Genomic DNA, 15,224 nt, shown 5'->3' with positions numbered 1-15,224 from the left:
GAGGAGTTGAGCTACATTGGTTGTCCGAACTACCTGTACATTGGCCTTTGACTTCTATACCAAACATTTTCAACATTTGTCCATGATTTGGTATAGCCCCCATTATTTGGTATATCCCCATATATAACTGTATCTCCCGATTTAAGATTTTATTATGAGTTTAGCTGAGGTTCCCAGCTGTCACAAAATGTCTCCACCAAAAATGTTCAGCATAGGTCCATGTTTTGGTATAGCTCTCCCGATTTTAGGTGTTTTGAGAATTGAAGCTCCTAATGGTCACAGAACTTCTCCACCAAAAATTGTCAACATAAGTCCACATTTTGATATAGACCCCTCCCGTTTGAATATATTTTTATATACATTTTCTTATCTAATTTAGGCCACCCGTGGTCATAAATTATCCCACTTAAAATTGTGAAAAAAAAGAAATCAACGAATCTTTTTTAGATCAGAATATTTTACGGTGGAGAGTATAAAAAAAGTTCGTCCTATCAGAAGTAAACGATTTTTGACCTGTAAAATTTAGCGGCATACTTCACTAGCAGACATACGCAACCTATCGCGAAAAGTTTGGTTGGAAAATGTGTTATAAAGGTTCGAGAAACCTCAAAATGTACAAAGAAAAATATACATTTTTCTTTTGTAAAATAATGTAATGTGGACAATACGACGTATTAGTAATACGATGTATGAGTTAATAAAAGTGGTATAAAACATACGCCACCATTTCCTCCTTAAATTACAACGAGGGACTTCTCTGATAACTAGAGAGCGGAATTTTATGCATCCCCTATTTTTGGTCCGATTCATGTCAAATTTTGGGATTGGGCATATTTTTGGCTTCTGATTAAAATGCAATCGAAACATATCGACACCTCCAAATAATAGTATGCTAAGTCTAAAAAGTGAGTTTTGCGGGAGAAGCTCTCAAAGTTTGGAAATTTTTTTGAACTTCTGTAATATGCTAAGTCAATATTTGTTTATAACTTCTGTTCAGATTGACAGTTCATTACCAAAATAAGACAGAATTAAAGTTAAAGGACGTTCGACACCTCCAAATAATAGTTTGCTAATTCTGAAAAGCGAATTTTGCAGGACAAGCTCTAAAATTTGGAAATTTCTTTGACCTTCAGTACTATGCTAAGTAAATATTTGTTTATAACTTCTGTTCGGATTGTCCGATCATTACCAAAATTTGACAGAATTTAAGTTAAATGACGTTGAACATAAAAATGTAAAGAACTTGAAAACATGCTAAGTCGACTTAGCATACTATTGTTTGGAGGCGTCGATATGACATATGCAAAATTATGCAAAATGCATAAATTTTGCATATGCAAAAAATTTCACATATTTTCTTACGCAACAAATATTTCAATAATAGGTACAAAAATGTTTGTGTGTACAATTTTTCTGTTTAAAATTCTCTTCAGACAAGTCAATAAAATAGAGAAATGTTTAACAACAGCCGCAACCTAAAAAATACCGAAAATCCAGAGGTACCGTTCTATGGGGGCTATATGCAGACGTAGAACTATACCGACAAATTTAAGGTGAAAAGTCTTGTACCCCCAACGAAGACTAAATGCCAAATTTCAGACTTTCCGTTGGGATATTGGGGCCACAACCTTCAAAATACCGAAAATCGGGAGGTACCGTTCTATGGGTGTTATATGAAGACGTTGACCTATACCGACAAATTTTGGGTGAAAAGTTTTGTACCCCCAACGGAGACTAAATACCAAATTTCAGTCATTTCGGTGGGATATTGGGGCCACAACCCTCAAAATACCGAAAATCGGGAGGTAGCGTTCTACAGGGGCTATATTAAGACGTGGGCCTATTCCGACTAATTTCAGGTGAAAAGTTTTATACCCCCAACGAAAACTAAATTCCAAATTTCAGTCATTTTGGTGGGATATTGGGGCCTCAACCTTCAAAATGCCGAAAATCGTGAGGTATCGTATGGGGGCTATATGAATACGTGTACCTATACCGACAAATTTCAGGCGAAAAGTTTTATACACTCCACAAAGACTAAATAATAAATTTCGGTCATTTCGGTGGGACCTCAGTATCCCACCGAAATGATTGAAATTTATTATTTAGTCTTTCAAAATACCAAAAATCGGGAGGTACCGTTCTATATGAAGATGTGGACCTATGCGGACAAATTTCAGGTGTAAAGTTTCATACCCCTAATGAAGACTTCATTCTTTCTGAAGACTTCATTCATTCAATTTTTAGAAATTTTTCCGGAGGAAGAAAAAACATTGCAGCACTTTCTGTATTAAATATTTTAGTGTGGTGGTAAACGCCATATCCTTCCTTTACTGCATGTCTTTGGACTTACCACTTTTTCTATTAATTTATGATTTTTTTAAATAAAATAATTATTGGTCTTAATTATGGTTTCTGTAAGTAGGGGGAGTTCCGACCAGAAGAGACCCCATTAGTTGTTGATGATGATCGTAAATGGTGAAATGGACCAAAATAAACAAAAATTTTATAGAATTTTGTAGCTGTCATGTAGGTCGCAATAATAGTCGAATCGGCTCGAAATTTTTTAGAAAGATTTGTGTTTAAGACAAAGAAAAAACTTAACATTTAACATGACAATAAAAAGTAATAAGCGGGTTTACTTACTTACCTGGCCCCTTACAGAACATTTGTTCCATAAGCCGAACTAAGAAAAGATCTCCAATTTTCTCTGTTTTTTGTCTCGCTTTTTGCAATACCGCGTCTTTCCATCTCTTGTTTGCTCCAATGAAGCCTTGGCCTGCCAATCCTGCATGTACCGCCATGTGGCATTTATACGCCTTTTTAGCGGATTCATCATCACTCATTCTTATGATATAACCTAGCCCACGGGGTGACCTAGGGGATGAATGATACCAAGGAACGGTCCTGACCGGCTTTAATATGGCAAAGCCCAGCATTTATCTGGGTCCCTTTTTCATCCCACGTGGATACTGACCTCCCCGTGGAGTCACCTTGGGAGCTGCCTTTAACACCAGTTAAAGGTATTGAGCTAACATGTGCCACGCGTTCACCCGTAAGAACGTTAAAAACACGGGTTTGGGCGTCGGGTTAGTAACCCTCCCCTATAAAAAGCAGCCTACTATGAAAAAAACGAAAGAAAAGAAAAACAATACTTTTAAATAAGCAGGGTTAGTGGATCAAAACTTTTGGGTGATAATTGGTATTTATAGCCTACACCACAATGAGGAAATGGTATTATAAGTTTGTTTTTACGAAAATTCATGTAACACCGCGAAATATTCGTCGTATACCCCCCGTAAGGTATACCAAAATTCATATCTCGACAACATAAAGCTATTTAGAGATGTATGTCCGTAATTGTAATCAAACGAGTAGTTTCAAAAATGAAACGTTCTAAAAACTTTTAAATAATGTATGATCCTACGGATCGGGATTATGACAGACTGTTCTGTAAATTCCAATATAATCAGAGGGTAGATCAATATTTTTATTTTGCATACATATGTGCACCTCATATTACAATTGATTTTGTTAATAATGTTGAGCAATATGTTCGAAAAATCACAATTCAAAATTTTTTTGTTTTGATTTTTTAAAAATGTATACATTTATATGTATGAGTAAAGAAAAGTCCATCTTTCATAATCACTTATAGGTGAAAAAAGCTTTCGACTGTGAATTTTCGTTCCTAAATAGAAATGATCGTATTTGCATTGGTCCATTGGCTCTACTAGGTACTAATTTTGCGAATTCTCATTTATATTAAGGATGTTGTACGAAAATATTATTTTCTACTCGTGCGCAACCCGAACAGAAGAATTCTTACACACAAACCTCAAACAATTGGAACATATTCAAATGATCAGCAACGTATGTGTATATAGCGAAATGAGTTTTAATCGAAAATGTTCCATTTAAAAGTGTTTTCATATGTATTCTGTTAACGGTCCTTAATACAATTCAAATGAATTCCAATATCACAAAAAGAAAATTAAACATATGCATGCAAAACACTTTACTGTACACAGCCGTATGATTTTATAAGTAGAAAATCTAAAATTATCTTCATCACATGGCAATGTAGTAGAACGCATAATTTTAACCAATTATGTTCCTTGAAGACCTTTTGCAATCATTAAGTCTCTTATTCTGCAATACCGTATTCATGAACAGCAGCATCAGTTTCAACGATTTGATTAATTAAATTTTTCTCGGTATACTACAAATCTTGGAAAACTAAAAATGTTGCAGCCACATTTGCATTCAAGCACATACATACATATCTATATATATAAAAGAGCTTAGTGATAAGTGAGTGAGTGACTGACAGATCATCGCCCAGATGAAACGGCTGAAGCTAGAAACTTGAAATTTTGAGTGTGTGTTGCTGTTGCTGTGCAGGGGTGAGATAAGGTTGGGTTTTTGGAAATTCGAACTGGAAGGGTACGAAAAGTACTAAAAGGTACTAAATATGGTACCCTTTGTATTAGGCAAACGGAAAGAGCTAGAATTCTGAAATTTGGAATGTGGGTAACTGATGGAGAGTTAGAAAGATGTACCTAAAGGTTTTGAGAAATTCGACCTCCAAGTGTACGAAAAGTACTAAATTTAGTACCAATTGTATAATTTGAACGGATTTAGCTAGAAACGTGGAATTTGGTATGAAATGAAGGTTGGGAAGTGGTGTTTATAAAAGGAAATGGTTTGTGAAATTAGTACTCATGTGTACGAATAGTACTAAATGGTACTAAATTTAGTACAATTTGGATTTAGGTGAAAGGATAGAGCTGGAAATCTGAAATTTGGAATTAAGATTACTGACGGAGTGTAGGATTGAGATATTGGGGTAGTTTTGGAAATTCGTACTTATGTGTACGACAATTTCTAAATGGTACTAAATTTTGTACAGCTTGGATTTGGGTGAACGAATAGAGCTGAAAACTTGAAATTTGGAATTAAGATAACTGTTGAAGTGTACGCTTGATATATGGGATATTATTAGTACTTATGTTTACGAAAAGTACTAAATGGTACTAAATTTGGTACAATTTGGTTTTGGGTGAAAGGATAAAGATGGAATCCTGAAATTTGGAAATAAGATTATCTTTGGAGTGGAGGATTGAGGTAATTTTGAAAATTCGTACTTATGGGTACGGAAAGTACTAAATGATACTAAATTTGGTACTAATATAAATGAAATCCTGCATTTGGAATTAAGATTACTCTTGGACTGTAGGATTGAGGAAGATTTGGAAATTCGTACTTAGTTGGTACGAAAAGTACTAAATGGTACTGAATTTGGATTTGGGTGAACGGATAGAGCTGGAATCCTGAAATTTGGAATTAAGAATATCTTTGGGGTGTAAGATTGAGGTAATTTTGGAAATTCGTACTAATTGGTACGAAAAGTACTAAATGGTACTACAATTTGTACAATTTAAATTTAGGTGACCGGATAGAGCTGAAATGATGAAATTTGGAATTAAGATTACTTTTGGGGTGTAGGATTGAGGTAGTTTTGAAAAATCGTACTTATGGGTACGGAAAGTACTATGTTTGATACAATTTGGATTTCGATCAACAGATAGAGCTGGAATCCTGAAATTTATAATAAAGATTACCTATGGAGTGTAGGATTGAGGTAGTTTTGGAAATTCGTACTTATGGGTACGGAAAGTAGTGAATGGTACTAAATTTGGTACAATTTAGATTTGGGTGAACGTATAGAGCTGGAATCCTGAAATTTCGAGTTAAGGTTACTGTTGGAGTGTAGGATTGAGTAAGTTTTGGAAATTGATACTTATGGATACGGTAAGGATAGAGGTGGAGCCCGGATATTTGAAACTATATTTACTGTTGGAGTGTAGGTTTGATATGGTTTTGGAAAATCGTACTTATGAGTACGAATAGTACTAAATGGTACTAAATTTGGTTCAATTTGGATTTGGGTGAACGGATAAAGCTGGAATCCTGATATTTGATATTAAAATTACTGTGAGTGTAGGTTTGGGGCGGTTTTCGAAATTCTTTCCTATTCTGCGAAAAATACAAAAGTACTAAATGGTACTTAATGTGATATATTTTGAAGTTTGGTGAAAGGAGAGGGCTGGAATCCTGAAATTTGGAACTTAGATTAATGTTGGAGTGTAGGACTGAGATAGTTTTGAAAGTTTGTCCTTATGGTTACTATAAGTACTAAATGGCTCTAAATTTGGTTCAATTTAGATTTGGGTGAACGAATAGAGGTGGAATCCTGAAATTCGGAATTACTGTTGCAGATAACTATCCATCTAAATTAAGATTACTGTTGGAGTGTAGGTTTCAGGTGGTCTTGGAAATTCGTACTTTCATACGAAAAGTATTGATGGTATTAGAAATATAGGAGGAATTCAAAAAGTATTGATGGTATTAAAAGTAGAGGAGGAATTCGGAAATTTGGTATTATACCCGATATTGGTGTGTAGGGTTGAGATATGGATGTTGTTGTGGATATACGTACAATAAGTGTACGAAAATTACTATATGGCACAGAATTTGGTTCAAATTGTTATTATGTAAAGGGGTACAGCTGAAATTGTGAACTTCGGCATTAGTATAGCAGTTGGCGGTTAGAATGAAGATAGAGAGAATGTTTTAAAATTACGTACTTATGTATACGAAATTTTTTAAATCGCGTTTGGTATATATTTTTGGATATAAGGAAATAATTTTTGAAATTTATACATATTACAAGTACTAAATTTGGTACCAGTTTGGTGTTGCATGAAAGGATATGGGCGGAATTTCGAATTGTTGTGTTATTGTCTAAATAGGGATTTTTTAACTGCATACCAGTAAGTTCATTTGAAAAGGTAGATCTATGCAGCTAATTTTTTACAAGAAGATTTTCACATTCTGAGAATAAAAAGGTCTAAAAAAATAACAGGTTTTGAATAAAAGTTTTCCAAATTTTGATATATCACAAAATTTGGTTGGAATTTAAAATGTAGACCGCGGTTGAAGTGTAGGGGTCTTTTTTGAAATTCGAACAAAACGTGTACGAACAGACTTAAACGAAATTAAATATATAGTACATCAACATTTTCAGTGTTCACCATATTAAATACTGTTAATTTGTATATTATTCCTTTTCCGCATACGAAGTAGCGGGCATTTTGCTAGTATATGTATATGCCGAGCAATAAAATGAGAAAATCTGTCGACATTAACCTACAAGTAGACCAACAGTTGTCCGACACAAGCAAACACACACTTGGGGTTTTGCTACATAATGCAATTGAATTAATTAAACTTTAACCGGTTGCATTTGGAGCTACGATTTTGAAATTGTAGACCAGTTTGTGATATAAGATTCTAATACAATTAAAATTATATTATAAGTTCAGAAACAGGTAACAGATTTACCCGATACATTCATCTTAATTTTGCAATAGAAATATTTAAGCTGCAACTACTTATTATGTGGACATTAAATGTTAGCTCTATGGGCCACAAGTCATTTGTAGAGGAAAATGTTTAATTAAGTATTGTGGGAATGTCACGTTTACCAAACGTGACACAAAATACAGTCGAGCCATTATGACAAATTATGTTTGGCGTCTCTTTGGGAGATATTTTTAATATTTTGTGACAACATCTGATCCACACATCTCTATCGAGCATTAGCAATCAATCAAAAGTGGAAGTGAGATTGCAATAAAACGAAACAAATATTTGCAGGCAATATTTAAAACGAACTTAAGAAAATCAGTTAAAATAGCCGGCCTGGCCGAACTTTTAATACTCTCCACCATAAAATATTTTGAACTAATATAAAGTAATCAGTTTATTTGGTTTCGGTGTACCGTTATATAAGGGCTATATGGACACTATGTCCACAATTTTTGGTTGAAAATGTGGCTAAAAACACCAAAATACCTGAAATCGAGCGTAACCGTTATATAGGACCAAAAATTTGAATCTGCTTTCCAGGGCCTTGGGTATTGGATTTTTCTCTATGACCCAATTATACCAGTGTTTCGCCTATTGCTGGTTTTCCATTCTCTTTTATCTTGTTTTAAGCTCTTTTGTTGGTGTCGTAAACTATGTCAATGGAATTAATAGTGGTTGCAGTTTCTCCGTCAGTTCCTAAGCTGTTTGGGCCTCCTTTTTACGCAATAATCTCATTCCTCTTCTTCTCCTTCTTAGGATTATTGTTAAATGGAAAGCGACATAGTTGGCACTTTCGCGTTGCGGTTGACAATAGAATTGCATGAATGGGAATTAGAGCCCACTTTTTTCCATTGTTGTGTTGTTATATGGATTGTGGCCACAGTTATTCATTTTTACGATTTAACTTAGAAATGTTAGCAATTATGCTGTGAAATGTTATTACAAATGGTTTTAGCTAAGCAATTTATTCAGTGACATAACTGAAGGTCGGGAGAGAAATGCATCATTGAGCTGAAAATAGAATCGGGCTGTACTTTTGTGGGTGTGTGGTATACTTAAAAATGCATAAGAATCGGGGATAGCAAAACCAACCAGAGATTTGTAAAGCCTGTTTGCGTTTCTTCTACATATGTACCTGATCGATGGAAATAAGTTAAAGGTGACCTCCATCCCTGGGGAAGCGAGATACATATCACCTAAGATATATAGACCAATAAGTCTCTCTTTCTTTCCACTGAAGGCGGAAAAACTTTAGCAGATGTATACCGCATGGCTTCCGGTAATAAATAAAATTCGTGTGCACTTCGGCAGCTGAAAACTAATGCAGATGATATTGTAGAACTGACAAAAGGTATATCTTGACCAACCTTGTGGGATAAGATGCAAGGTGATTTGGTACAACTGTCAGGCTGGACGCACGACCATGGTTTTGGAGTGAACCCGTTTTCCAGGAACCATTTCTGGGTGGAGATACACTTGATCTATCCATGAACTGGAAAAGGAACATCGAGGAGCGGACAAAGAAAAGTCTTAATGCAATCTATTCCAGCAAGAATTCTATTGGCAAAAACTGGAGACTCAGACAACTTGTGGTATATAATGGTGGCGAGTTCCACACTTTGGGCGTGTCAAGGTCGAGGGCGATACTATTCATCTACTGTAAATATTATAAGCAGAGATATTTGGGCTGAAGGTAATTCTATTGTTGACAGTAAGTACACTTGGATCTAAGATTGCGGAAAGCGCCAACGCCGGTATCTACTACGAAAATCCCTTGCATCACAAAAGAAGACGCCGATTACTGCTTAGATATGAGAGTAGATACCACCACCTTTCTATTCTAAACATAGATTCTGTTACATTGAATAAGTCTGCCAAAAATATATCATAGCTTGATAAACTCACATTACGACATTCCTTCTCCTCCATTACTAACAATCGAGAAATAATACAGAAATATCACGGAAACTACATTACCTTCAACTTTAATAAGAAAAACTTCCACTAAAAATGCTCACATCAATCATTACCTTTAAAAAACTATACAGGGTGTGCACAATTAACAAGCGACCTCTGAGTGAAGTGACCTAACATAACCTTACTTAAAATCATCGTCCAAATATACTTCTAATAAATCTGCCATGTTTTTCATAACCTTTTAAACCCTTATTTACAAAAGTTACTTTTATTACTGGTATATCATGGCCGGTCTCAAAAAAAATAGAATGCATTTAAAAAAAATCTACCATATTTACGCTCAAATCCTTTTAATTAAGGCCATATTCGAACATTACGAACAAAACCGCCCAAAAATGCCATACGCCGCAATCATCTACGCTCTACATGGATTTGTTACTTCATTAGGCCGTTTTACATGTTAAGTAAGGGAAAAAAGATTCGCTGCCATTAAAAATTCACCAGAATTGTGATCCACAGAATAACAACACATTATGAATACCTAATGCACCAAGAGTAATTATGCTGCTGACAGCAAGCAAATGTTGCCAAACAGGAGCAGCAACAGCCAAAAAATAACATAGTTACACATTGCAAGACAAGAATGAACCCCGGTGCAGCATCCTAGTAGTAACCACGGCCAGCCTCATTGGCCGCCTGGCTGGCTTGGTTTACTTTGGCTTGTAGTACGCAGCAAACATTTCAACAGTTCGCCGTTATGCTATGGTGTAAGCATTTAATGATTTGACCATATCCATTGTTCGAGTACCACAGTTAACCACACTCAAGAGTTGCATACTACAATACGTATGTCATAGAGTTTTGTGAATCATCTTGACTAGGCCATTACAACGTTGAGAATGCGCTGCCACACTTTTAATGCCGGATTCCGGGATGTTCTGGCAAAGACCACAATTACATTGTTGCTCTCATTAAATGTTGAGTTTTCAAAGGCATTTTCAAATTTCTTTTAAATTGGAAAATAAGTGCAACTTTTGAAAGTGTTTGTGTGAAAAAAAGGACAATATATATTTATGGGTGTTTGAAAGCCTGGCTATAGTCCTGAACTAAATATATGAATTTTTAAAGTTAAGCAGTAGTGGGTCGCTTGGTTAGCATGCTCACGGTGGCAACGGAAGATTGTAAAATCGGCGAGGCAACATTTCAGTGCAATAACAAGTAAAAAAGCGTTAAGTTCGGCCGGGCCGAACTTTTCATACCCTCCACCATAAAATATTCTTAATTAAAATGGAATAATTAGCTTTCATCCCTGTCCCCAACTTTAGATGGGTACGTTAAAATGTCAGATAATGTACATATATGGTGTCTATATCCAACTATGTATGTTGAAATTTTTTGGTGGGCTAGAAAGTGGGAGGTACCGCTATATAGGGGTTATAATAAAACAAGGAAGTATGTTGATGGAGCCTCTTATGTCAAATAACTCCTAATTCGGTTAAAACTTATAGCAAAAATCCTCAAAATACCGCAAAATCGGTACATAACGTTATATGGAGGCTATCCAAAACATCGACCTATGTTGAATATTTCTAGTGAATTGTGATCAGTGGGAACTTCAAATGTCATTACCAGCTAGTTAGGAGGTACAGCTATATGTGGGCTATACGAAAATATGAACTTAAATGAACAATTTTTGTTGCAGAATTTTTGTTGGCTCTTAAATTTCAAATTACATAAACTTCGGCCAACAAATAAAGCTAAGGTACGGAAAATCGGGAGGTTTTTTTTGGGGCTATACCAAAACATGGACCTACGCTCGGTTAAGCATTTTAAGTAAAATCCTCAAAGTACCGAAAATCGGGAGGTACCGTTCTATAGGTGACCACTACAACCTTCAAATGTCAAATTACAGCTAGTTCGGTTAAAAATTGAAACTAAAATTGCCAAATTACTGAAAATCGGGAGGTACCGTTATATGAAGGCTATATCCAAACATGGACCTATGTTGACAATTTTTGATGGAGAGGTTTTATGAACACTAAGAACTTCAAATGACAAATTACTGCTAGTTCGGTTTAAAATTGTAGCTAAAATCATCAAATTACTGAAAATCGGGAGGTACCGTTTAGGGTGTCCAAAACCGAAACCGGTTAACCGGTTACCCGGTTTTGAGTTACAAAACCGAAACCGGTTTTCGCCAAACACTTCATTTTCGGTTAACCGAAAAAACCGGTTAATTGTGTCGGTTAACCGGTTTCAAAAAAATAGTAATATTTTTAATATTAAATTGAAAGTAAACTAAACTTAACTAACACAAGGTACGGGCAAAGTTGTAAATATCAGATACCTTTAAATTGGAAAAATATTTTGTGTAAAATGTGTAGTTGTGCCAATCTAGTTCAATTGAACGATCTATGAAAAAACTGTGTATACGTGATATCACAAGGTAGTTTGAATAACGTTACTCATACGTTTTTGAATTAGTACAGTAAACTAAGAACTTGTCGAATTTAAGGTTGTAAAGGGCAACGATAACAAAATACATGTTTGATTCCGGCACGATATTTTGAGGTTCCCAACAAATGAGGGAGAATCCAGACTTAATAAAATGCAAACTTATTTTTTTTGGTACACAATTTTATATATGTAAGGGTTTTTACAATTTTTAGAGCACAACTTCAGTCTTAATTTTACTGTCCCCACTTCGAGGTTGGATGTCAAATAAAAGGGATATTATGAGATAAGTACTATATACAGCCCAATCATGAATATACTTGCGGAATGCAGTTCTCGCGGAATAGTTTTTTCTCGAGAGAACATTCCTCCTATCATGAATAGCTGGGGAAAAATAATCATTGAATTTGGCAGCACTGAAGGGTCGTTTTCATACCTTGTGTGCCCTAATTGTTGTGAAAACAAAGAGAAAATGTCAAGTGTTTGTGTTTTTAGACAAAATAAACAAATTTAATCAAATAAATTACGCTTTTACACATCAAAGAAATTCAGAAGATGTTACTTGTTATGAAAATCATCAAATAAGATTGTAAAATTCCAAGGAAACAGTGCATTGTGCTATCGAACTGCCACTATCATGAATGTATAAAAAACTAGTGTTTTTAATAAAAAGATGGCAAAAATTGAAAAAATGTGAATTTTGAAGTAAAAATAATTGCAAATATGCATTTATCCAGTGTTTTTCAACAATATCGAAGCGGAGTTTTGTATGTGCAAAATTCTGCAATCCTTCGTTGATAAAGTTGAGAGTGACCGAGTTTGCAAACTAATGTTATATTGTGAAATATGTTAATTTTTTAATAAATTTCCATCGCGAATTGAAGATTTTAGTATAAAAATCCAACAAAAGTGTTTATTTTGCATGTTTTGTACAAAGTTTGTGGGAAATACTAAGATTTTTTGTAAACTCCCTTCAGTTTTGCAAGGGAGATTTTTTTGGAGGAAAACACACGTTTGAGAGCGTTCATGATACCTACTTTTTCTCCATCGGAATTTTTTTCCGTGCGGATTTTTTGTTTGTGATAGCAAAGAAGGGAAAAGAGAGAAATTCCGCACGGAATTTTCATTCATGATTGGGCTGATAATGACGAAGTCGTTTTACTTAAATTACCCCTTTCCGCACATTTTTAATCAATCATCATTTTATCAATTACACTGTGCAGCAGCATTTTTGGGGGGTGGAAAATTTCTTTTGAATATGAAAGCACTTGATGAGTATTCTAAGAACCCAAAAGGAAAATTTCGCCATAGGTCAAGTTTCTGAGATATCTCGCGATGAAGTTTTTGATTTTTTCCCTATAATACTTGGTAAAATAGCTCCATATCTCTATTTGGCGTTGTTGTAGCTTCATTTTGAGGTAACATGTCTTCAGTCAAATCGATTGGCGAATCTTTTTGTAGAACATATCATTCTTCTAACTCAATGCCTTTCATGTCCTTTTCGTCCTTTATTTCTTGAACCGTAGTGAAAGTACCACAAGATGAGATTTTTCAGCATCCAAATATTCTACAAAAATGTTGATCAGAAGATTTTAGCTACGGTTCTCTTTGACAGCTAATCGATTCTGTCACATGTTCATTGTCCTGTTTGACATTTAATCGGTTTTGGTTCAGAAATAAACTATGTTTTGTTTTTCTGTATATTCGGCATTGGTTATTTATTGGTATGTAGACATAACAGTTGGTTATTGCTTATGTAGACATCTGGGGTGCTTCTGAAATATTTACCACAAATAGCTCTTGTAATGGTGAACACGTTAATAACAAATTTTCTTGGAGGATAGATCCGGTTATCTCAATTTTTGATCCCGATATTCCGACATTAAAACGGATTTTTGAACCGGTTTTAAATAACCGATTAAACTTATATGTATACCGTTAAAAAGCTTATAGAGTTGTCAATCAAATTAAATTAATTCGTTTCTGAAAACTTTGTTAGTTGCAGTTTTAGAACAAAAAAACCGATTTCTTAAACCGTTTTTAAGGAAAAATATCAAAACGCGCAAATATGGAGATCAAAGTCTGGGGGGCGAACAATTCTTTTTGGCGATGAAAGTCGATGAAGATAATAATACGAACGCGGAAGGACAGTTACGCCGTAGGCCAAACTTCTAAGTTATGGCGAAATGAATTCTTTCTTGACAAACTATACATACCTACATGACAAAAAACAAGCGAAATTTGATCGCGCCATAACTCAGAAGTTTGGCCTACGGCGTAACTGTCCTTCCGCGTTCGTATTATTATCTTCATCGACTTTCATCGCCAAAAAGAATTGTTCGCCCCCCAGACTTTGATCTCCATATTTGCGCGTTTTGATATTTTTCCTTAAAAACGGTTTAAGAAATCGGTTTTTTTGTTCTAAAACTGCAACTAACAAAGTTTTCAGAAACGAATTAATTTAATTTGATTGACAACTCTATAAGCTTTTTAACGGTATACATATAAGTTTAATCGGTTATTTAAAACCGGTTCAAAAATCCGTTTTAATGTCGGAATATCGGGATCAAAAATTGAGATAACCGGATCTATCCTCCAAGAAAATTTGTTATTAACGTGTTCACCATTACAAGAGCTATTTGTGGTAAATATTTCAGAAGCACCCCAGATGTCTACATAAGCAATAACCAACTGTTATGTCTACATACCAATAAATAACCAATGCCGAATATACAGAAAAACAAAACATAGTTTATTTCTGAACCAAAACCGATTAAATGTCAAAAAGGACAATGAAAATGTGACAGAATCGATTAGCTGTCAAAGAGAACCGTAGCTAAAATCTTCTGATCAACATTTTTGTAGAATATTTGGATGCTGAAAAATCTCATCTTGTGGTACTTTCACTACGGTTCAAGAAATAAAGGACGAAAAGGACATGAAAGGCGTTGAGTTAGAAGAATGAAATGTTCTACAAAAAGATTCGCCAATCGATTTGACTGAAGACATGTCACCTCAAAATGAAGCTACAACAACGCCAAATAGAGATATCGAGCTATTTTACCAAGTATTATAGGGAAAAAATCAAAAACTTCATCGCGCGATATCTCAGAAACTTGACCTATGGCGAAAATTTCCTTTTGGGTTCTTAGTATACTCATCAAGTACTTTCATATTCAAAAGAAATTTTCCACCCCCCAGACTTTGAGTTCCATTTTGTGTCACAGTGTTATGAGTAATTTTGTACCTATTTTACAAAACCGGTTTAAACCGGTTAACCGGTTTTGAAAGCTTTTGAAAACCGAAAACCGGTTTTTGAAAAAATAGAAAATTTCGGTTAACCGAAAACCGTTTTGTTTGGATAAACCGGTTTTTTGGACACCCTAGTACCGTTATATGGGGGCTTTATCCATACATGG

The sequence above is a fragment of the Musca autumnalis genome, unplaced genomic scaffold, assembly GCF_047663935.1.
Source record: "Musca autumnalis isolate F117 unplaced genomic scaffold, ASM4766393v1 scaffold_4, whole genome shotgun sequence".
In the NCBI taxonomy this organism is placed as follows: domain Eukaryota; kingdom Metazoa; phylum Arthropoda; class Insecta; order Diptera; family Muscidae; genus Musca; species Musca autumnalis.
The sequence above is the reverse complement of the archived record's forward strand: the minus strand, read 5'-3'. Positions refer to the sequence as shown.